The sequence below is a fragment of the Nycticebus coucang genome, chromosome 8, assembly GCF_027406575.1.
Source record: "Nycticebus coucang isolate mNycCou1 chromosome 8, mNycCou1.pri, whole genome shotgun sequence".
NCBI classification, from domain to species: Eukaryota; Metazoa; Chordata; class Mammalia; order Primates; family Lorisidae; genus Nycticebus; species Nycticebus coucang.
The window spans coordinates 102,830,885-102,856,159 of record NC_069787.1 but is presented as its reverse complement, the minus strand read 5'-3'; the positions used below and the strand labels follow the sequence as shown (position 1 = coordinate 102,856,159).

The following is a 25,275-nucleotide window of genomic DNA, read 5'->3' as shown; positions in this document are numbered from 1 at the left end:
ATTGCTGGCTACCCTAACAGTGACATTGCCTTCATCAGTGATACTTTCTCTCCTCTCAGAAAAGTATTTAATTGTTTATACACTGCCATTGTCTTCATGGCATTTATCCCCATAAATGTGTACTAACATGTCCCTGATTTCACTTCTACTCTTGCCAAATTTAATAAGAAATTTATAAATATTTGTTTGCTGCTCTAATTCAAGCTCCAATGTTCTTGTGAAAGCACATAAAAACACACAATAATTAATGCCATGCAGTAACACAATGCCACATGTCAAAACAACACAACTGTGAGACACTGATATATCAAGGTTGTGAAACCTTACCGAGTTGTTTGTACAGTGTTGTCGATGTAAACACAAGGTGGTAAGTTCACAAACTTAATTGTCAAACCTTGTATATATAATGTATGTATGTTATATATAAATACCCCATTTCCCCGAAAATAAGACAGTGTCTTATTTTAAGGTGTGCTCCCAAAGATGCAGTAGGTCTTATTTTCAGGAGACATCTTATCTCTCCTGTAAGTAGGTCTTTGGAGGATGTCTTATTTTCGGGAAAACAGGGTATATACACACATTTTTTTCATTCTCGTAATTTTATTAATAATGCATAAGTCGTTAATGGACAGGGATTATCAACTTGAATGTCCTATCTTAACTATCCTGTAGAAAAAATATTGTCTATTTTATTCAACTTAATGTCTATTCATATATACACACATATTTTGACCCCAAAATTCTATTTCTAGAAATTTATCCTACAAATATGTTCAAACACATAAAAAATGGCATAATCATAGTACTGTTTATGGTAAATTATTAGCAACAACCTAAACGTCTATCAGTAGGGGACCAGACACTTAAACAATCTATAGTAAATCCATATAGTGAAACATTATACAGTCATTCAAAAGAATAAGGAAACTACTGAAGTGGCAAGACTCTCAAGACATTGCTAAGAGAATAGAATTGTACAGTATACTACCATGTATGTAAACAACAGGAAGAAGGAAGAATATGCATTTGCTTGTTACGTTCCTCCAGTGATTCTGATGAGCACACTGGACTGAGAATCACTGTTAGTGGATAGCCTCCTGCCTACTTTCCTAGCTTCATTTTGTATCTTCACATTCTCTGCTCCTGTCACCCTGGCTTCTTCAGGTTCTGGGAAATTTGTCCTTTTCCTTTCTACTCACGGCCTTCACACCTGTTCCTTTTTCCTGAAATCTTATCCTCTAACCTTCACCCAGTAACTCTTGCTTATTCTGAGTCTACCTTTAAGATCATTTCGCCAAGGAAACTTTTCCCAGTTTCCAAAGTAAATGAGAATCTCCGTTTCATGTACTCAGAGCAGCACTTCTTCCATGTATAATCATACAGTTACCTCAATTGTAGTGAGATAATTGTATGATTATACGTGCATATATCTGTCACCCTCTTTAGACTATAAGGGCCAAGGCCGCAGATTTGCTTTTATGACTGTACTCCAGACTAATGTAGCATCCAGCTAGCCAAGGAGGGCTTCACATATTTGTTAAATAAATAATTGCTCTTGCCCTCAAACTTACCATAGTAAATGCATAAGCACATGAGAACAATACTACCATTTGTGTTAAGGCAGCAGTCCATTTACAACAGTGGTTCTCAACTGGGGGTGATTTTGGCCCTCCTAGAGGACATCTGGCAATTTCTAAGAGCATTTTTGATTTTCACAACTGTATGTGCAGTGTGCTACTGGTATTTAGTAAGCAGGGGTCAAGAATACTGCTAAATATCCTATGCTACACACGATAGTCCCCTACAACAAGGAATTACCTGGTCTGAAAAGTCAATACTCTGTTTCCCTGAAAATAAGACATCCTCTGAAAATAAGACCTACTTACAGGAAAGATAAGTTAATCCCTGAAAATAAGACCTAGCGCATCTTTGGGAGCACACCTTAAAATAAGACACTGTCTTATTTTTGGGGAAACAGGGTAGTACCACAGATGAGAATCCCTGATTTAGCGAATGGTAATACTCAAAAGAATGGTCAAGTGTACTCCCAGGGGAATTTTTCAAAAATTTTTTTCCTTTTGGTGGATAGAGGGGCTATGAAAAGAAGCTTCATGTGAAGTAAAGCTTTAGCTCCGTGTTGTGTTGAAAAATAACAGAGGCCAAATCACTGGGGACTGTATTTGTCAGAGGGAATGAGGAATCTCTGAAGAGTTTAAAAGCAAAGTATGATTTGAGCAGGTGTCCCCTTTCAAGTACCCCATACTCCAAAATTACTCATCTCCTTTATTCCCTTGCTAAAATAAAAATTCCATTCTCTCAGAGTAGCACAAGCAGTGGTGGGGAACCTGTGGAATTGGTGCCACACGTAGTCTTCTGGATCCTTGAGTGTGACCTTTTGACCGAATCTAAATTATACGGGACAAATACTTCTAATAAAGGCCTTAATAAGGTCGAATTAATTCAGCCCAAGGTGAAGTAAGATAGCTCCTACACTCTCCAGAATGTTGAACTGCATTTTAAAATACGCAAATACATATGAGTACAAATAAATCTTTAACTGCTTAATGTTCAGATTGTTGGTGGATAAAGCTATGTTCAAACTCATCAGCCCTGGTAAAGCCTTCTCTAAAACTTTCTATTTTATGAAACCTTTTAACTTGTTTCCCTGTTCTACTTTTGAGCTCCCAAACTGTAGAAAAGATTTAAGTTTTTTCCACAAGTATCTCACCCTGGAAGTTATTGTGCCAGAGATGACAGAAGAGCCATTTGGATGCAATAAATGTGAATAAATTGTGTGTGTAAATTAGGAGTAGTCTATAAATTTTTTAAAAGGCTTTCAGTAAAAGCAATGGATAGTATTAAAGGAAACTGAGGTGATTTTTAACGGTATTACCTGGGGGGTCGGGGGACCTGTTTTACAACAACACAAGCCCGCCCTTAGTGAACTGGATGTCCATCTTCTGACCTAGTATGGCAATCCTTAGGGTTTAGAGCTGGATGCTCTGTTTACAAGAAACTGAGGCCAAACCAAGGAGAACAAAGAAAAATGCTTGGCACCTAAGGTGTGGGGTATGTTTTGTACACAAATGAAGATTTGAGGAGGAACACGTCCTCTGATTTTGGAAAGCGGTACAAATCACTCTTTTTTTGCTTACGTGTTGAGAATTTATTTCGTGTTTTCGGACCATTTCCTAATAAGAAAATACCTTATAATTTACAAACGGCAATTTGTCTTCCCCTGCATTTGCTGACCACTAAGACTGGATAAAATTTCTTAAGCTTTACCAGAGTGGGAGGATTGGAAATAATGTGAGTTCGCATGCAACATCAACTCCCCAGCTTGGCCAGCTGGTTTCCATAGAGAGGTCCCCCAGGAAACGCCCCTCCGAGGCGGCGGCCGGCTCGGCACGGGAGTGGGACCCAGTGAGCCGTTCCGAGTGTCGCCGCGAAGCGGGGTCAGGGTCCACCCGGCCTCCGTTCACCTTTGTTTTCAAGTAGCCCTGCTCCCAGCCGGGCCGGAGATCCCGCCCGTAGCCCAGAGCCGGTGACACATCCTTCTAAGGCTAAGCCCGGTCGAGGCTGGGCAGGGGGCGGGGAAGGAAAATAAAGCCTCAGTGCCTAACGACGTGACTCTCAGTTCTTCCAAAACGCTGGCATTTCTCTGCCAAGCTTTCCTGTTAACAAGTTCCTGACGACTGTGCGGGCAAACTGGCCTAGGAACCCCCTAAGTGAGAGGGCCCAGTCCGACCCCGCCTCGCCTGCTCCGTGGGCGCCCCCAGGCAGGCGTTTTCCACACCCGAGACCCGACCGGGAGTGCAGAGATCGCCCTACCGCCTGGAATCCCGACTTCCCCAGCCCTGTCGGCTCCGCGAGGCCCCTCGGGCCAGGCCGGTCCCCGCCCCCAGGCCCCAGCCCCGCCCGCCCCGGCCTCCGCGCGCCGCCCCCCGGTCTCGCCACCCTCTCAGGCCGGGCCGCCAGAGCAGAGGGATCCAGGCCTCGCAGCGGGTGTCCCCGCGCCTACCTCGGCGCCCGCGACTCCTCCTCAGACTGCAGCCTAGGCTGGCGCGCGACGCTGGTCTCCAGGGTTCCCCTCGGCGCGGGCTCTGAAGCTACGAACGTGTCTCGTGTGGAGCCGAGGCCTGAGCGCGCCCCGCCCAGCCGCCCGTCGGCCCCCTCCTCCTCCTCCTCGCCTCCCCCACTCTCCGCGGCGGGCTCGGCGCCCCGCCCCCTGAGGTCCCTCCCTCCAGGCTCCGCCCTCCCCGCTGACCAAGGCTGGTAGGGGGCCACCAGGGACGTCGCGATAGCCGCCGCAGCCACCGCTGGTGCAGTCCCTCATAGGCGACCCTGCCAGGACACGATTAGTAGTGATTATTACTATTTGACGGCTGCGAGCCTGTCGACCGGATTTTTACTTATGGTCATCATTGTTATCGTCATTAGTTATTTTGTCCTTGCTGCTGACACTCTCAACCGCTCCGATGTTCCCAGTGGCCCACACCAGCACTGCATTTCGCTGAGCTCAAAAAGTTGTGTGAATTTTGAAAAAAGAGATACTTACTTTTTAGTTGTTATTGTCAAATATAACACAAATACAGAAAGCCATGTAACTAGCGTTTAGTGGATTATTCTGAGACACACAGCCTATAACCACTTCTCCAATTTAACACCTTGTAAAATGGTCTATCTTAAACCCTCATCAATAATTGGGAGGGCACAGCCTGGGAGGGCCTCCCAAAACTGCCCTTCTTCCAAGTACCACAAGAACTTAAAGGTCACTGGTCCATAAACATATCCTCTCCAAAAATATATTTGTAATATAGAAATTTCCCTGTAATTAGGAACTCCCAATTAAGAGTTCTTTGTAAAAATTTTAATTGAAAAGATAAATCAATCAATATATATGCATATAATAACAAATAAGTCAATTCGAAGATTGAATAGCATGAGTAAGGAGCATCTAAGGGTGCAGGATGGGAGGTATGTAAAGATTTAAAAACAGGCAAGGATTAGGGCTGTGAGGATATGTCCTAGGCACCTGGGCTATCTATACTTCTCACTGTTGTCACCAGCACCTAGCACAAGCACCAGGCACATACCATGTTCTAGGTACCCATACGTGTGTATGATACATACACACAGACATATGCATACATATATAAATATGTGTGTGTGGCACAAGGAAAGAAAAAAATATGTAAAATATCCCCAAATAGGCTTTATCTACTGAACAATTTCACCTAAGGTCAATCCTTTTGATGCTAAAGTGATACATGTATGCTCAGTGAGATGCCTTGTAAAGAAGAGATCATTATACTTTCAACTTTGTATTGCTTTTCTGTTGTAAAACCCCTTTCACAGGCATGTGACATCTTATTTGAGACACAGCAATCCTGTGAGAAAGGTGAGGCAGGACAGGACTTTGCAAAAGTCACGTGCAATGAATGCTGGTAAGAAGGTGAAGTACATAGTGAGCCATAAAATGATTTCAATACTGTTTACCCTACCATTCTGGATTCCTGGTTTATCTCGACAATTTTATTGCCTGAGTTTTTACAGTTATACGTATTATAACTTGAATGTATAAAAGACATGATGATGTTTGACTGGAAATTTGATTTAATACAATGGAGTTAGCCTCTCTGTCAAGAGCACCTTGGTGGATTGCGACTAGAGAATGGTTAATTCACAACAATTGAGCACCCAACCTCTGTGGTTGGTAGTAGGAATACAAAGAATGTAAAATATATAAGATATAACCTTTGATCTTAAGGGGGCTATGGTCAAAAAAGGGGAAAGATATGGAAATAAATGAGAGTTTATTACAATGGTAGGGGAAAAGTCATGAGCACAATTAATTCCAGTAGGGCTAAGAAGAGAGTAGGGCAAGTCTCGTCGGAGAAGAGAACATCTGAATATTTTTCATTATAAAAAAAAAAAAACATTGCAAAGGTAGACAAAATAACATAATGAACTACTATGCACGTATTACTCAGCTTCAACAATTATCATCTCATGGTTAATTTGTTCCATCGGTTCCCTCACCTTCTCTTTCCCTCCCTGGATTATTTTGAAGCAAATCACATGCAGCATATTAGTTCACTCCATGAATACTTAACTATGCATCTCTAAATGATAAAGCCTATTTTATATTTTTCTTTTTGAGACAGGGTCTTACTCAGTTGCCCTGGATAGAGTACCATGGCGTCATAGCTCACAGCAACTTCAAATTCCTGGGCTCGAGTGATCCTCTTGCTTCAGCCTCCTAAGTAGCTGGGACTATAGACGCCTGCCACAATGCCTGGCTAGTTTTTCTTTTCTATTTTTAGTAGAGACAGGGTCTCACTCTTGCTCAGATTAGTCTCAAACTCATGAGCTCAAGCAATCCACCTGCCTCAGCCTCCCAGTACCTGGCCAGTGAAATCTATTTTTTAAAACAATGACAAAATCATTACAATATCTTTTAAATTAATAATTGCTTAACATCTAGACAGTGTTCAAATTTTAAGACCAAATTTAAGAGTTATTGGTGTTCAATAGGGAGCTGAGCAATGTTTTATTTATTTATTTTTTGAGACAGAGTCTCACTCTTTCACCCTGATAGAGTGCCTTGGCTTCATAGCTCACAGCAACCTCAAATTCCTAGGTTCAAGCGATCTTCTTAACTCAGACTCCCAAGTAGTTGGGACAACAGAAGCCCACTATGACAATTGGCTGGTTTTTCTACTTTTTTAGTAGAGATGGGATCTTGCTCTTGCTGAGGTTGGTCTCTGAACTTCTAAGTTTAGGTAATCCACCTGCCTCGGCCTTCCAGAGTGCTAGGACCGTAGGCATGAACCATTGCACGCGGCCATAAATGTTTTAGTTTATTTCTTTAAGTCAGTATCCAAAGAGGCCCTTATATTATGTTTGTTTAAAATCTCTTAAACCTTTTTTATTTCCTTGCTATTTACATGTGGAAGAAAAGGATGGTTTGTCTTAGGAAGTTTCCCACCTTCTGCATTTTGTTGATTGCATCCCTATATAGTTTTTTTACATGTGCCTCTACTCCTGTATTTTCCCATAAACTGATGGTTAGAGTTAGGGAGTCTGTCAGATTTAGAAAAATAATGACAATGAGAAAAATCAACCAATCAAAAAAAGGCACCAAAACTGACATGCATGTTAGAATTATATTCTGAATTTTAAAAAGTTAAATAAATGTTGGAAAGAGAAAATGTAAAAAAAAAAGCAACCTAGTATTAATAGTATTTTTATAGATGAAGACTACAATGTCTGAGATAAAAATAGTTTGAATTGGATTAATGGCAAATTAGATGTTGCCATAGAAATGATTAGTAAACTTAAGGTCCCATCAATAAAAATGATAAAAAATGAAACATAAATGAAAACAAACTAAAATTCAAAAAGAACATCCATGAGTTGTGGAACAACTACCAGTGGCCTATAAATAAAATATCCAAAGGAGAGGGGTGGGGACCAAAAATATTTGAAGAAATAATAAACAAAATTTTCCAAAATTTATGGAAATTATACACTCTTAGATCTAAGAAGCTCGGCAGATTTCCAGTTTCCAGTCTAGCAAATGATAAAGTTAAGCCCAACCACATCAATAATCATATTAAATGTGGGACTTCTGTTTCCAAAATTTGGAAGTAAACATTTCTTCTGTAGAAGAAACATAGAAGTAAACTGGCTTTAACTCCCTCCCCCTGAAAACCATGAACAAATACACCAGAAATATCCCAGAAATAAAATGTGAGGATGAGACAGTTCCAGGGCCATGGAGAAGTAAAAAAACTCTAAATAGAAAATAAGAGAATTGGATTTCCACATTCATGATACCCCTCCTCCCATTCTGCCTAGCACCAAGCCAGCAGAATATTTCCTTTCAACCCATGATTTCTGAAATGTATAAATGATGGCGCCCAGGGACCAGGCTGCAGAGATGTTCAGGCCAGGTTTATCAAAAGGAGAGGGTGATCTCCCTGGGCAGTGTGAAGATGGCATCTGCACCTGGGGGACAGTTAGAGACCACTTTTATATGACGCTGTGGCTGGTGGGCACATCTACAGCTTGCCTGTCAGGTTAGGGTCTTTTGGTTCAAACTTCTGGGGAGTGGGATTAGCCAGATCCTTCATGTCTTTGACTTAGAAGGAGAGGAACAGGAGTAGAGGAAAAGGGTTTGTGTGTGGCTGCATTAGCCCCAGCCCCACCCCACAACAATTTCTACACTGGAAAAAGTGAGATTGAAGTGGACAACCAACTTCTCTATCATTTTAGGCTTCCTGACAGGGACCTGTCCCTGTCTTAATGCACAGGAAACATTGTGAGTACCTGAAGGGAGAAGTATCCCCTAGGATAGACAGAGACAAAAGGAGAGGAAGTATTGGAAACTGCTCTGCAAGGAGATGCCAAACAAGAGTGGCTGTTCAGCAGCAGCTGCTGTAGGAGATATAGTCCATGGGATACCTGGGTCATGACCCCCAAGCCAGCCTTCTCACACAGTTGAGATATCCCCTTTGGGACTTATTTATTAGAGATAGGGAGAACCTGGGATTAAGGCATCACCTAAAAAGAGGCAGTGACTTAGCAGTAAGGAATCTCTAAGCAAATATATTCAATAAAAGCCTAAACAAAACCAGAGAGAGAAGACTGGAATAAATAATCTTTCAGTGCAAAGACATATACATACATCCAGCAGAAACAATAGCAAATAGAGAACCATGATCTCCCTAAACAAACAAAGCAAGCGACCAGTGACTGACTCTAATGAGACAGCAATATGCGAGCTCTCTGACCAAGAATTCAAAACAGCAGTTTTAAGGAAATTCAGTGATCCACAAGATGGTATGGAAAGGCAATTCAGAAATTTATTAGAGAAATTTACCAGAGATTAAAATTAAAAAAAAAAAAAGCAAACAGAAATATTGGAACCAAGAAGTACATTGCTGAACTGGATAATCCACGAGAAGTTTACAACAATAAAATGGATCAATGATCTCAAAGACAAACTATTTGAAAATACACAGTCAGAGGGGAAAAAGGGAAAAAGAATGGTAGGGAATGAAGACTGCCTACAAGATACAAAACACTACTCGAAAGACCAAATTTAAGAGTTATTGGTGTTCAACAGGGAGCTGAGCAAGAGCAAGGGGTAGAAAGTTTACTCAAAGAATGCCCTTCACCTGCAGTGAAGGTGAGCTGACGTTCCATACACTGAAGGTGGTGGGTTCCAACCCAGCCTGGGCCTGCTAAACAACAATGACAACCAACCAAAAAATAGCCAGGTGTTGTGGCAGGTGCCTATAGTCCCAGCTACTTGGGAGGCTCAGGCAAGAGAATCACTTAAACCCCAAGAGTTTGAGGTTGCTGTGAGCTGTGATGCCATAGCACTCTACCAAGGGCAACATAGTGAGACCCTGTCTCAAAGCAATAATAATGGAAACTTTCTAAGACTTGAGAAAGATATAAATATCAGATTCGAGAAGGTCAGAGAAAACCAAACAGATTTCTTCCAAAGAAGACTACCCCTTCTAAATCCTTTTTAGAAGAAGAAGGCATATAATATGTAAACTCTCAAAGGTCAAGAATAAAGAGAGGTTCTTAAAAGCAGCAAGAGTAAAAAAGCAAATAACCTATAAAGGAGTACCAATTTGTCTGGCAACACACCTCTCAAGGGAAACCATACAGGCCATGAGAGAATGGAATGACATTTTCAAAGAGCTGAAAGAAAAAAAATCTGCCATCCAAGAATACTGTACACAAAACAAAGTTATCCTTTAATTATGAAGGAGAGATAAAATCTTTCCTGGACAAAAAAAAGTTGAGAGAATTCACCACCACTAGACATGTCTTACAAAAAATACTAAAAGTAGTTCTTCATTGTCAGAGAAAAAACACTAACAATAAACAAAAACATTTGAAGGTATAAAACTCACTGGTAAAATTAAATACACAGACAAACCAAATACTTAAATACCATTATTGTGGTATGCAATCCTCTTGTAACTCTAGTAATAAGCCTGAAAGAGAAATCTATCACAACCAACAATGTCTACAGCAACCCACTAAGAGATGGGTAATGGCTAGGTGCTGTAGCTCATGCCCGTAATCCTAGCACTCTGGGAGGCCAAGGCGGGTGGATTGCTTGAGCTCACAAGTTGGAGACCAGCCTGAGCAAAAGCGAGACCCCATCTCTACTAAAAATGAAAAACTGAGGCAAAAGGATTGCTTGACACCAAAAGTTTGAGGTTGGTGTGAGCTATGACAGCACAGTGCTCTACCAAGGGCAACAGAGTGAGACTCTGTCTCAAAAAAAAAGAAAGAGATGGGTAACATAACAGTGAGTAAATTGAGACAACTAAAAGTCAAAATGGGGTTGGGGGAGGTGTAGTTAAAGCAGGAATTTTGTTGGAATTTTTTCTTTGTTGTTTAGGTCTATTCTTTTCTTTGTTATCTAAGATGAGCTGTCATCTCTTTAAAATACTTGTTACATCTATAATTTTTTTTTGTAAGTTTCATGGTAACCACAACACACACAAAGAAAATAAGTTCATTAAAAATAAAAAGTAACAGATTAAAATGTACTACCAGAGAAAATCACTTAACCACAAAGGAAGAGAATAAGAAAGGAAAAAAGGATTTAGAAAGAAAACCCAGAAAACAAACAACGAAATTGCAGTAGTAAGTCCTTACTTTTCACTAATAGCACTGGATGTAAATGGACTCAATTCTCAATTTAAAGGCAAAGAGTGGCTGAATGGATAAAGACCCAAGACTCATGCCCAGTGTGGTGACTCACACCTTGAATCCTAGTACTCTGGGAGGGTGAGAAGGGTAGATTGCTTGAGCTCAGGAGTTTGAGACCAGCCTGAGCAAGAGCGAGAACCAGTTTCTACTAAAAATAGAAAAATTTAGCTGGGCATTGTGGCAGATGCCTAATCTCAGCTACTTGTGCGGCTGAAGCAGGAGGATTGCTTGAGCCCAAGACTTTGAGGTTGCTGTGAGCTATGATGACATCATGGCACTCCACCCTAAGGGAAGGAGAATGAGACCCTGTGTCAAAAAGAAAAAAAAGAATCTGCTTTACTTACAAAGTCACACATAAACTGAAAGTGAAAGGGTGAACAAAGATATTCCATGCACAGCTGGGCATAGAGGCTCATGCCTGTAAGCCTCGCCTTCTGGGAGGGCAGGGCAGGTGGATCACTTGAGCTCATGAGTTTGAGACCATCCTAAGAAAAGTGAGACCCCCATCTCTACTAAAAATGAAAAACTGAGGCAAGAGGATTGCTTGACACCAGGTGTTTGAGGTTGCTGTGAGCTATGGTGCCATGGCACTCTACCAACAGAGACAAAGTGAGATTCTGTTCAAAAAAAGAAGAAAAAGAAGAGAAGAGGAAGAGGAAGGAGAAGGAGGAAGAAGAAGGAAGAAGGAAGATGAAGACGAGGACGAGGACAAGGAAGAAGAAAAGGAGAAGGAGAAGGAGGAGGAGAAGGAGAAGGAGGAAGAAGAAGGAAGAAGGAAGATGAAGACGAGGACGAGGACGGAAGAAGAAAGAGGAGGAGGAGGAGGAGGAGGAGGAGGAGGAGGAGGAGAAGGAGAAGGAGAAGGAGAAGAACTAGCCAGAGATATGGTGGCCTGGCGCCTGAAGTCCCAGCTACTTGGGAGGCTGAGGCAAGGAATCAGATCGCCTGAGCCAGAACATGATAAAAAAGCAAAACTGTAGACCAGTATCTCTTTTCAACATAGATGCAAAAATACCCACAAAATGCTAGCAAAGGGAATTGAATATCACATTAAAAATATCACTCACCATGATCAAGTGGCATTCATCCTAACGATACAAGGATGGTTCAACCTACGAAAATCAATAAATAATATCACATTAACAGAAGGAAGGAAAAACCATATGATTATTTCAGTGGATGCCCCCAGAACATTCGATAATATCCAACATTGATTTATGATGAAAACCCTTATCAAACTGGGTGTAGAAGGAACATACCTCAACATTTAAAGGTCATATGTGACAAATTTACATATGGGAAATTTTGAAGGTCTTTCCTTTAAGTACTGGAAGAAGACAAGGATGCCTGCCTTCACCACTTTTATTCAACATAATCCTGGAAGTCCTAGCCAGAGAAATTAGGCAAAAGAAAGAAACAAATGGCATCCAAATTGGAAAGGAAGAAGTGAAATTAGCCTTGTGTGCGAATGACATGATCTTGTACTTAAAAAAACCTAAAGACTCCACCAAAAAACTATTATAACTGATAAACAAATTCAGTAAAGTTACAGAATACAAAATCAATGTACACCTTTTGGAGAGCAACTCATAATCATCAGTTCTGCACTGTGAATTCACTAACAATACCAATTAACTCTTTGGGGAAAGAAGAGGAGCTGTACTTCAATTGCACATTGACAATCAATACTTAATTTTGCATCCTTTAATAAACTGACTTCCTTTTTTGAACAGGAAAGGTTTATTCTTTTGCACATAAATGGAAAATATTTGACACTTTTTATTTTTTCTATTAATTATTATTATTGGTCAATATGGGATACATACATTTAGGTTACATTGCTTGTGTTTGCTTGGTAAAGTCTTTTTTTTAATTTCAGGTTAATATGAGGGTACAAATAATAAGGTCACAATATTTGAATTTGTTTATAGATAGAGTCCCTCTTTTAGTTGTGTCCCACACCTAAAAAGGGTTCCTTACACCCTTACATTGTACCCATTAAGTAGAAGATACTAGTCCTCCCCCTCTTACCCTCTCCTTGTTCCCCCTTCCCCCAACTTGAATTGAATTAAGTTTTTCTCCTATGTAGGCTACTGGCTTCATATTAATATTGAGTACATTAGATATTTGCTTTTCCATTCTTGTGATATTTTACTAAGAAGAATGTGTTTCAACTCTATCCAGGTTAATACAAAAGATGTAAAGTCACCATCTTTTTTTTATGGCTGAATAAAAAAAGATTCTATGGTATACACATACCACAGTTTATTAATCCATTCCTGAGTTGATGGGCATTTAGATTATTTCCACATCTTGGTGATTATAAATTGAGCTGTGATAAACATTCTGGTGCAAATATCATTAGTGAATATTGATGCAAATATTTATGACAAAATGACTTTATTTTCTTCTGAGTGGATACCTATTAATAGTGGTAATAGAGGAAATTCTCATCTGGTTCTAGTTCTAAGTTGAAAAGCTTTCAGTTTTATTCCATTCAGTATGATATTAGCTGTGGGTTTGTCATAGATGGCTTCAATCAGTTTAAGAAATGTGCCACCTATGCCTATATTGTTAAGTGTTCTTCTTAGAAAAGGATGCTGAATTTTATCAAATACTTTTCCTGCATCTATTGAGAGGATCACAGAGTTTTTGGTTTTGCTTCTATTGATATGGTGAATTACATTTATGGATTTGCATATGTTAAACCAACTTGCATCCCTAGGATGAAATCTACTTGATCTTGATGTATAATTTTTTAATGTGTAGTTGTGATCTATTGCCTAAGATTTTATTGAATATTTTTGCATTGATATTCATTTGTGAAATTAGTCTGTAATTCTCCTTTTTAGTTGTGTCCTTTTCTGGTTTTGGTATCAGGGTATTGATTGCTTCATAGAAAGTGTTGGGGAAGGTTCCTTCCTTCTCAATGTTTTGGAATAGGTTCTGTGGTATAGGTACAAGATATTCTTTGAAGGTTTGATAGAGTACTGGTGTGAATTCATTTGGTCCTGGGCTTTTTTTTTGTTGGAAGCTTTTTTATTGTTTCTTGAATCTCAGTGCTTGATATTGGTCTGTTCAAGAGATCTATTTCTTCTTGGCTAAGTCGAGGGAGATGGTATGACTCCAGGTATTGGTCCATTTCCTCAACATTGTCAAATTTTTAGGTGTAGAGTTTCTTGTCATAGTCAGAGATAATATCTTGTATCACTTTGGTATCTGTTGTTATTTCCCCTTTTTCATTTCTGATTGAGTTTTTTTTTCTTTTCTGTTTTTAGTTAATCTGCTCAAAGATTTGTTAATTTTATTTATCTTTTTGAAAAACCAACTTTTTGTTTATTAATTTTCTGAATGATTCTTTTGTTTTCAATTTCATTTATTTCTGATTTAATTTTCATTTATTTCTGACTTATTTCTTTTCTTCTCCTAGGTTTGGGATTAGATTGTTCCTCCTTTTCCATTTCCTTAACATGATTCATTGGGTTGTTGATATGCTTTCTTTCTGTTTTTCAGATGTAATCTAATGCAATAAATTTCTTTCCTAGGACTGCTTTTGCAGTATCCCACAGGTTTCAGTAAGTTATAGCTTCATTGTTGTTATGTTCAAGGAATTTAGTAATTTCTTCCTTTATCTCTTCCTTAACACAACTGTCATTGAACAGAAGGTTGTCTAATTTCCATGTCTTTGTGTGGGGATGAAAATTTTTGTTGGAGTTGAGTTCCATCTTTATTGCCTTGTGGTCTGAAATGATACAAGGTATAATTTCTGTTCTTTTAATATTTTGAGGTTTGATTTGTGTCATAGGATATGATCTATTTTGGAGTATGTTCTATGGGCTGATGAGAAGAATGTATATTCCTTAGTTTTGGGATGGTGTGTTCTGTATATGTCTATTAAGCCCATTTGTCCTAGGGATGCATTTAAGTCCCTTGTATCTTTGTTTAGTTTCTATTAAGAGGATCTATCCAGTTTTGTCAGAGATGTGTTCAAGTCCCCAGGTATTATGGTGTGATAGGATATCATATTGCTCAGACAAATCAATGTTTCATAAATCTATGAGCATTTACATTGGGTGTATAAATATTTAGCATTGAAATGTCCTCTTGTTGTAGTGTTCCCTGACAGTATGAAGTGACCATCCTTGTGTTTATTAACTTTACATGATACTTGCATAAAAGTAGACACATAGACCAGTGGATCAGAATAGGGAACCAAGATATAAATCTACACATTTACAACCAATTCATCTTCAGCAGAGGCACCAAGAACATAAAATGGGGAAAGGACAATGTCTTCAATAAAGGGAAGACATTTGGGAAATTTGATAACTACATGTAGAAAAATAAAACTAGACCTTCAACTCTCATCACACATAAGATCAAATCAAAATTATTGAAGACTTAAAGCTAACACCTGAAACTATGAAACTACTTGAAGAAAAAATTGGGGAAATGCTCCAGAACATTGGTATGGGTAAAGATTTTTTGTGTGTGTGTAATAACTCAAAAGCACAGAAAACTGAGGCAAAAATTGACAAATGGGGTTACGTCAAACTAAAAAACTTTTGCATAGCAAGGGAAACAATCAACAAAGTGAACATACAACCCACAGAATGGGAACAAATATTTTCAAATTATGCATCTAATAAGGGACTAATAACCAGAACATAGGAGGAGCTCAAATAACACAATAGCTAACCCTTAAATAATGCAAGTAAAAATGGGCGAGAGATCTGAATAGACATTTCTCAAAAGAAGACATACAACAGGAATATTAAATAATGTTCAGCAACACTAATCAACAGAGAAATGCAACTCAAAATCACAGTGAGGTATTATAGCACCCAAGTTAAAATGTCCTTCATCAAAAAGACAGGTAATATGGGCGGCGCCTGTGGCTCAAGGAGTAGGGCGCCGGTCCCATATGCTGGAGGTGGCAGGTTCAAACCTAGCCCCAGCCAAAAAAAAAAAAAAAAAAAAAGACAGGTAATAAAAAATTCTGGCAAACTGTGGCTCAAGCGGCTAAGGTGCCAGTCACATACACCTAAGCTGACGGGTTCGAAACCAGCCTGGGCTTGCCAAACAACAATGACAGCTGCAACCAAAAATTAGCCAGGCATTGTGGTGGGTGCCTGTAGTCCCAGCTACTTGGGAGGCGGAGGCAGGAGAATTGCTTGAGCCCGGGAGTTGGAGGTTGCTGTGAGCTGTGATGCTACAGCACTCTACCCAGGGTGACAGCTTGAGGCTCTGTCTTAAAATAAATAAATAAATAAATAAATAAATAAAAATAAATTTTAAAAAAGGCTGGCAAAGATGTGGAGAAAGAGGACCCCTCTTTGTGGGAATGTACATTACTATAACCGTTATGGAAAACACTATGGAGGTTGTTCAAAAAACTGAAAATACATCTAAAACATGATCCAGAAATTTCACTGCTAGGTGTATATATATTAAATCAATGTATTTAAGAGATACCTAGTCTCCTATATTTATTGCAGCATTATTCACAACAGTCAAAATATGAAATCATTCTAAGTGCCTATCAACAGATGAATGGGCAAAGAAAAAGTGGTACATATACACAATGTAATATTATTCAGCTATAAATAGAATAAAATCCTGTCATTTGCAGAAACATAGATAGAATAGGAGGTTATTATGTTGAAAGATATAAGCCCAGCACAGAAAGACAAATATCACATATTCTCATTTATATGTGGGAACTAACAAACTAGATCTCATAAAGATAGAGAGTAGATTCATGGTTACCTGAGACCAAGAAGGGTGAGATAAGGGAGAGATGAAGAGAAGTGGATTAATAGGTACAAAGATATGATTAAATAGACAAAATAAGACCTGGTGTTCAATAGATTGGTAGAGTGACAATAGTTCATAATAATATATCATACATTTCAAAATAATTAGAAGAGAATAATTCAAATGTTTCTAGTGTAAAGAACAAATACTTAAGGTATTATATAACTCAAATACTTAGATTTTATCTATATAAATTACATGGATGCATTAAATTATTATATGCAAAATATGTACATTTATTATGCATTAATAATAAAGCAAAAATATTAAATATAAATGGCCCAAACATTTCCAATTAAAAGACAGAGATTGGATAAAAAAGCAAGACACAACAATATGTTGGTTACAAGAAATACAATTTAAATTTATAAATACAACTAGTTTAAAAGTAAAAGTATGGAAAAATATTTGCTATGCTAATGAATAAAAAGCAGCCAAAAGAAAATAGATTTTAGAGCAACAAGAGTATTATCTGAAGTAATGAAGGTTATGTTGTAACGTTAATGGTATGAATTCATCAAGAGGACCTAACAATTCTAAATGTTTATGTATTTAATAACAGAGCTTTGAAATAGTATATGAAGCATATAGAAATAGACAAATCTGTAATTAGTTATATATTTCAATACCCTCTACTGAGTAATTGATAGCACAAGTAGACAGAAAATCAGCAAAGCTATAGAAGACAATTTCATCTAATTGACATTTGTAGGACACTTTATCTAATAATACAATTCACATGCTTTTCAAACATTTAATAAGATAGATCAGATTTAGTGCCATAAAACAAGTGTCAAACTTAAAAGAATTCAAATCATATGAAATATGCTCTCTGACCACATGAAATTGTACTAGGAACCAATAACATATCTAGAATTTAATATATCTTTCCTCCTTCCCCTAACTTCCAAACTTGCTCCTCCTCCCATGTTCTTTTCTCATTTTAGGTCAAGCTTCCATTATCCACTCAGTCTCTCTCTTTTTTTTTTTTTTTTTTTTTTGTAGAGACAGAGTTTCACTTTATTGCCCTGGGTAGAGTGCCGTGGCGTCACACAGCTCACAGCAATCCCCAACTCCTGGGCTTAGGCGATTCTCCTGCCTCAGCCTCCCGAGTAGCTGGGACTACAGGCGCCCGCCACAACGCCCGGCTATTTCTTTTTGTTGTTGTTGTTGCAGTTTGGCTGGGGCCGAGTTTGAACCCGCCACCCTTGGTATATGGGGCCGGTGCCCTGCTCACTGAGCCACAGTCTCTTAAGCCAGAAATTCTTAATTCCTCCTTTTTCTCCCCTCTGTTGCACAACAAATCTCCAAGTTCTGTTGACTTTTCTTTCAAATTATTTCTCAAATCAGTTTCTTCCTTTCTGTATCTATTACTGCAGCTTCAGTTCAGGTCATTACCATCTCTCATCTCTCTTTGTCGACCTATACCAGGCACCCAACTGGTCTCTCTGCTTCCCATTTTGCCCCCCTGAAACTCACTTTCCACATGTAGCTGAGTGTTGTGAACAGTTTGTCACATTCTTATAGTTTCTCCATTTCTTAGTGTCTGTTGAATAGCTTTTGTACCGTTGTGGGATCTCTACTTTTAGGAGACTTGATGCCCAGGTGCAAGCAAAAACTCACTTTCAGGCTTGGCACCTGTGGCTCAAGTGACTAAGGCACCAACCACATACTCCTGAGCTGGCGGATTCGAATCCAGTCTGAGCCTGCCAAACAACAATGACTATACAACAATTTTGCAACCAAAAAATAGCCAGGCATGTGACAGGTGCCTGTAGTCCCAGCTACTTGGGAGGCGGAGGCAGGAGAATCACTTGAGCCCAGGAGTTGGAGGTTGCTGTGAGCTGTGATTTCACAGCACTCTATCCAGGGTGACAGCTTGAGGCTCTGTCTCAAACAAACAAACAAAAACAAAACTCACTTTCCCCATCTCCTGTATGGCTAGTGGAGGGTGCATGACCTCAATTCAATCAGACTTACCTCATAAGACTCTAAGAAGAGCACAATATGAAGAAGCAGGACATCCACAACAGAATAAAGTCATTAGATATATATGCAAGAGATTCCCAGAGATGTTTCCTGGCAGGAAGAATTTGTTTTCTGCTTCTTTCTCTCTTTCCCTCGCTCCCTCTCTCTTTCCCTCCCTCTCTTCCTTTTTGTTAACAGCTTTAATGAGGTATAATTAACATATTGTATAATTCACTTCTTTCCAATGTAAAATGCAATGGTTCTTGCTATACAAACGTGAACAATTAAATTTGCAAACTCATCCTAGATGGAGTGCCACATATCTCATTGCTGGATATCACTAGGGTCACTAGATGGCCCAGGAAAGTACTTCAAAGGTGGCCATGGTGATATTCATCAATGAGGTATGTAGCACTTTTTATAGAAGGAGTTCATTAACTTAATTGTCTGACCTCATATTCAAAGAGTTATGTAACTACCACTAAAATCAATTTTACATTTCCATCACCCTCAAAAGACTCTATACTCATTAAGCTACTTTTCATTTCCTCCTAGCTGTAGGCAACCACTAATCTATTCTCTGTATTAGTGAATATTCTGGATATTTTGTATAGAGTCATAACATGTGCTTTTTGTGTCTGGCTTCTTTTGTATATGTGGCATAATATTTTCAAGGTTCATCTATATTGTACTGATCCATGTATCAGTACTTTAAAAAATTGTTAATAACATATTGCATGACTATACAAACTGTAGTATGTACATATCCTTCTATTTCTTTGGGGTACATACACAATGGTGGAATTGCTGGGTCATATGGTAACTCCATGTTTAAAGTGCTTTGCTTGAAAGTTGAGGGTTTTTTAATTTGTTTGTTTATAAAAATCTGGATTGGGAAAAGTTGACCTCATCATTTCATCATTTGAACTTTTTAATGTACGAGGCAGGCTTTTATACATAGAAAGAAAAAAAACAACCAAATTTTTAGAGCCACTTCTTTCTTTCTCTTTCTCTCTCTCTCCCTCCTTCCTTCCTTCCTTTCTTTCTCTCTCTTCTTTCTCTCTCTTTTTCTCTCTCTTTCTCTCTCCCTGAATCCATCCATCCATCCCTCCCTCCATCCCTCCCTCCCTTCCTTCCTTCTTTCCTTCCTTCCTTCTTTCTTGAGACAGAATTCATTCTGTAGCCCTGGGTAGAGTGCCACAGTGTCATCATAGCTCACAGCAATCTCAGTCTCTTGGGCTCAAGCAATCTTCTTGCCTCAGCCTCCTGAGTTAACTGGGACTACAGGCACCTACCACTGTGCTCAGGCTATTTTTTTCTATTTTTATTTGTTCACAGCAACAGCAACCTCAAACTCTTGGGCTCAAGTGATCACCCTGCCTCAGCCTTCCAAGTAGCTGGCACTATAGGTGCCCACCACAAGTCCAGCCTTTTTTTTTTTGCAGTTATTGGCCAGGGCTGGGTTTGAACCCGCCACTTCTGGCATACGGGGCTGGCGCCCTACTCCTTTGAGCCACAGGCACCGCCCTAGCCCAGAGGTTTTTTAGAGATGGGGGGTCTCACTTTTCTTTTTTTTGAGACAGAGCCTAAAGTTGTTGCCCTGGGTAGAGTGCTGTAGTGTCACAGCTTACAGCAACCTCAAACTCTTGGGCTCAAGCGATTCTCTTGCCTCAGCATCCCAAGTAGCTGGGACTACAGGCGCCCACCAAGATGCCTGGCTATTTTTTGTTTGTAGTTGTCATTGTTGTTTGGCAGGCCCAGGCTGGATTCAAACCCACCAGGTCTGGTGTATGTGGCTGGCGCCTTAGCCGCTTGAGCTACAGGCACCCAGCCCAGCTGGGTGGGGGGAGGGCAGAACGGGGTTGGGGGTCTCACTCGCACTCAGGCTGGTCTTGAACTTCCTGAGCTCAGGTGATCCACCCACCTAGACCACCCAAAGTGCTAGGATTATAGACATGAGCCACTGTGTTGGCTCAACTTTTTCTTAATGTTATATTTATTAGAGGTATCTAATTTTAAAATTTAGTTGATATTAGGCTTTTAACCTTAACTTTAAATCTTATAATTTTTTAAATATAGTATTGTTATAACCTAAAATCCCCTTATAAATGTGAGAGATTAAATTCCCTAAGCATTTATTTATTAACTTGATGAAATTCTTAGATATTTCAAACCACAATTACAAATGAAATGTATTTGATTCTCTAAAGCACTTCAAGCACTCAATAAGCAAGCTTACAAATCTAATAAACCAATATTCCTAAACTCTTAAACTCTATTTACAAACCTAATAACTCAGAAGTTGTAGATTTAATATCTCAGAGTCTCTGAAAAATTCAAGCACAATTTACAAACATAATCAATTCATCTTTTATACATCTCAAATTTAAATCCTCAATCTACCATCAGTGAAGTTCTCTTAAACATTTCAAATTAAAATCAGGTCTAAATTCGACATTCCAAATATCCCATCTGTCAAACAAAATACACCTAAATTTTTAAAATGATTCTGAACTTAACACAAAAAGTGTTAAATCTTGGGTTTGAGTCACTTCTTCACTCTTATTTGGAGCCTGCATACATTTGGCTTATAGAAAAATTCAGCTGGCATGGTGCCTGTAGCTCAGTGGTTAGGATGCCAGCCACATACAGCGGAGCTGGTGGGATCGAATCCAGCTTGGGCCTGCCAAACAACAAAGACAACTATAACCAAAACAAAACAGCTGGGCATTGTGGCAGGTGCCTGTAGTCCAGCTACTTGGGAGGCTGAGGCAAGAGAATTGCTTAAGCCCAAGAGTTGGAGGTTGCTGTGAGCTGTGACGCCACAGCACTCTACCCAGGGTGACAGCTTGAGATTCTGTCTCAAAAAAAGAGAAAAATTCAGCTAACCTAAGGATCATAAACAATACTTCATACATAGTTTAACATTTTAAGTTAAATGTTTGGAATATATAAATGTTTAGTTTAAACATATAAATATGCATCCATTTGCCATACCTTTCTTTGAACATGAATCTGTTAATCAGAATTCTAAGACATCTTCATCGCACAAACAACTCTCATGGTGTATCCTACACTATTTCCAGTTTGGATTATGATAAAATGAAGCAAAACCTTTAAGATACTGCAAAGCAATGTAAGTATAAATTGATTTTGATTTTTATATTTCCTTGCAATTTTTCATAGTAGTCTTATCCATTTTTAGTTTAAGAAGTTTTCCAGCAAGTTGCCATTAGCAAGTCTTTCCAAAGGATTTCTTTCAATTTTCATAGAAACAATAATTTTCCTTTCCTGGTAGTGCCTGTAGCTCAGTGGGTAGGGCTCTGGCCCCATATACTGAGAGTGGGGGGTTCGAACCTGGCCCTAGCCAAACTGCAACAACAAGAAAAAGTAGCCGAGGGCGGTGCCTGTGGCTCAAAGGGGTAGGGAGCCAGCCCCATATGCCGGGGGTGGCGGGTTCAAACCCAGCCCTGGCCAAAACACTGCAAAAAAAAAAAAAAAAATAGCGGAGCGTTCTGGCAGGCGCCGGTAGTCCCAGCTACTTGGGAGGCTGAGGCAAGAGAATTGCCAAAGCCTAGGAATTGGAGGTTGCTGGGAGCTGTGATGACATGGCACTCTACCAAGGGCGATAAAGTGAGACTTTGTCTCTAAAAAAAAAAAAAAAATTCCTTTCCACACTTATAATTCATGGGCTTATGTCATATTTAATTAAATCAGGTAATTATAATGAGAAAAACAACTAACACCTATAGGTTTAGGGACAAACACAACTGATTCTTGGTATGTATTGTGCTTAACTGATGGGAGCAGAAAATGCCAGTATTTTAGAGAGGGACTTACTTGCTGAATGTAGTATGTACTCAGCTGTAAGTGTTCTGGGTACCAGTTTGTATGTTTTACAGAAGGAACGGATACTGCTAGTTAATTTACTAATTGAGCTAGGTGGAGAATGGTTTAAAAAGCTTCTGTTGTTTTTCATGTTTTGAAAAATTGAATGACAAGTTATATACAATAAAATCTTTCCATTAACTATATAGTCCTTTGAGTTTTGACAAAGGCATACAGTCATGTAATGACCATTACTATGACCAAGATACAGAATATTTCTATCATCCTTCAAAATTCCCTTGACTACTCCTTTGTAGTCAATCCCTCTCTTACCCAACTCGGGCTCCTAGAAATCACTTATCTCTGTATAATTCTCCGGAGAGTCATCAAATTTCTTGTATGTATCAATAGGCTGTTTCTTTTCACTGCTAGATAGTATTTCATACTATGGATATACAACAGTTTATTGATTATTCACTTGTGGAAGGACATCTGGATTGTTTCTGGATAGTTGGGGCTATTATGAAAATAGCTGCTAGGAGCATTCATGTACAGATTTTTGTGTGAACATGAGTTTTCATTCTCTGTGTAATGCTATCTCATTGTGATTTAAATTTGTGTTTCCCTAATGGCTAATGATATTGAACATCTCTTCATGTGTTTATCTACCAACTGTATATCCTTTTTCGTGAAGTGCCTATCCATGTTATTATTTCATAAAACATATAGGACCACAAAGGAAACCAATGATTGAAATACAATTATAAAAATATTAAAATGAATGCAAAATAATTTATACAGTCATGCATCACTTAATCATGGGGTTATATTCTGAGAAAATGCACTGTTAGGTGATTTCACTCATATGAAAACATCATAGAGTACTTACATAACCATAGATGGTATAGCCTACTACAAGCTTAGGTTATATGGTACTACTTCTTATAGGTACTACAGCCTACTTCTTTTAGGCTACAAATTGTACAGCATGCCACTGTTCTGAATACTGTGGGCAACTGTAACACAAAGGTAAATATTTATGTATCTAAACATCTAAATATAGAAAAGGTACAGTAAAATTATGGTGTAAAAGATTTAAAAAATGGGGCTCCTTTTTCCTCCTGTGGTTGGTGCTTCCCCACATGGCTCTGTCTGATGTGGAGTACACCCCTCTCAGAAATGTAATAAACTTTTTGTTTGAGCAAGGTTGCTGTTTTTAATGAAAACAATTGAGGGAGAGCACCAGACCATTCAGGAACTTGGGATGGCCACATGGAGAATGGAAGGAAAGTCTAGGTTTCCACCACCCCATTCCCTAACCAGGATCAGTTAGGAAGAGGGGAGCTTCTCCATATGGCAAGGAGGTAAACAAGAGGATTCTAACAATGCCCTTTAGCTTCTTGGACATCCACAGACCTCACCACTGGGATCCTCTGAAGTTCTCACTGGAACTAAGCCCAGCTAAGGGAACTGCCTTATGAACAAAATGACAGAAGTAAAAAAGTCCTGACTGATAATAACCTTGAATGTAAACATATTAAATTTGCCACTTTAAAGAGACAGACTGGATGAATGGATAAAAAATGTGACCCAACTATATGCTAACTACAAGAAAGTCACTTCACTTGTAAGGACACATATAGACTGAAAGTGTAGGGATGGAAAAAGATATTTCATGCAAATGGAAACCAAATGCAAGAGGAGTAGTTATACTTACATCATATAAAACAGACTTTAAATCAAAAGAGTAAAAAGAGACAAAGGTGATCATTATATAATGAAAAAGGAATCAATTCAGCAAGAGGATATAATAATTAGGGATATATATATCCAACACCACAGTACCCAGACATATAAAGCAAATAATATTAGATCTAATGAAAGAAATAGATTCTAGTATAGTAATAGTTGGGAACTCTAATGCCCCAATCTTAACATCTAGACAGAAAATCAACAATAAAACATTGAATTTAAATTGCACTTTACCTATAATCCTACTATTCTGGAAGGCCAAATGTGTAGATTGCCTGAGGTCAAGAGTTCAAGACCAGCTTGAGGAAAAGTGAGACCCTGTCTCTACTGAAGAAAAAAACAAAACAAAACAAAAAAACCTCAAGAAACAAAAAACAACTAGCCCGGTATGGTGACACATGCCTGTAGTCTTTACTACTCAGGAAGCTGAGGCAAGAGGATCACTTGAGCTTAAAAGTTTGAGGTTGCTGCTTGGTGCCTGTGGCTCGAGCAGCTAAGGAGCCAGCCACATACCCTGAGCTGGCGGGTTCGAATCCAGCCTGGGCCCGCCAAAAAACAATGATGGCTGCAACCAAAAAACAGCCGGCATTGTAGCTACTTGGGAGGCAGAGGCAGGAGACTAGCTTGAGCCCAGGAGTTGAAGGTTGCTGTGAGCTGTGATGCCACAGCACTCTACCCAGAGCGACAGCTTTAGGCTCTGTCTCAAAAAAAAAAAAAAAGTTTGAGGTTGCTATGAGTTGATCTAAATCCATGGCACTCTACCCAGGGTGACTAAATAAATAAATAATGCTGCACTTTAAAGCAAATAGACCTAATATACATTTATAGAATATTTCATCCAGCAGCTATAGAAAACAAATTTTTTCAGCATAACAAGCTTTGTCCAGGATAAACCATATATTAGGCCACAAAACAAATCTAACCAAATTTAAAAGAAGCAAAATCATACTAAATATTGTCTCAGATCACAATGTAATAAAACTAGAAATAAATAACAAGAGGAACTTTTATATAGTGTACAATTATATGGAAATTAAACATGTTCCTGTAAGACTAATGGGTCAATGGAAAAACTAAGAGGGAAATTAAAAAGTTTCTTGGTACATAGGAAAATAGAAACTCAACCTACCAAAGCCTATGGGACACAGAAAAAGCAGTACT

The 25,275-nt window shown here is 38.9% G+C and overlaps 1 protein-coding gene across 4 annotated transcripts in view; it reads right to left on the bottom strand.

Annotated features, from left to right (window-relative positions):
• Positions 1-4,155, bottom strand: part of PPP2R3A (protein phosphatase 2 regulatory subunit B''alpha) — a 198,840-nt gene extending 194,685 nt beyond the window's left edge. For 2 of the 4 annotated variants that reach the window (XM_053599233.1, XM_053599235.1), the window contains exon 1: positions 4,022-4,121. The gene's annotated coding sequence lies outside the window, so the exon portion shown is untranslated. Of the gene's footprint in view, positions 1-4,021 lie in introns of all 4 variants that reach the window. The other 2 variants (XM_053599237.1, XM_053599234.1) reach the window with 2 other exon arrangements.
• Between the last annotated feature and the right edge of the window lie 21,120 nt (positions 4,156-25,275).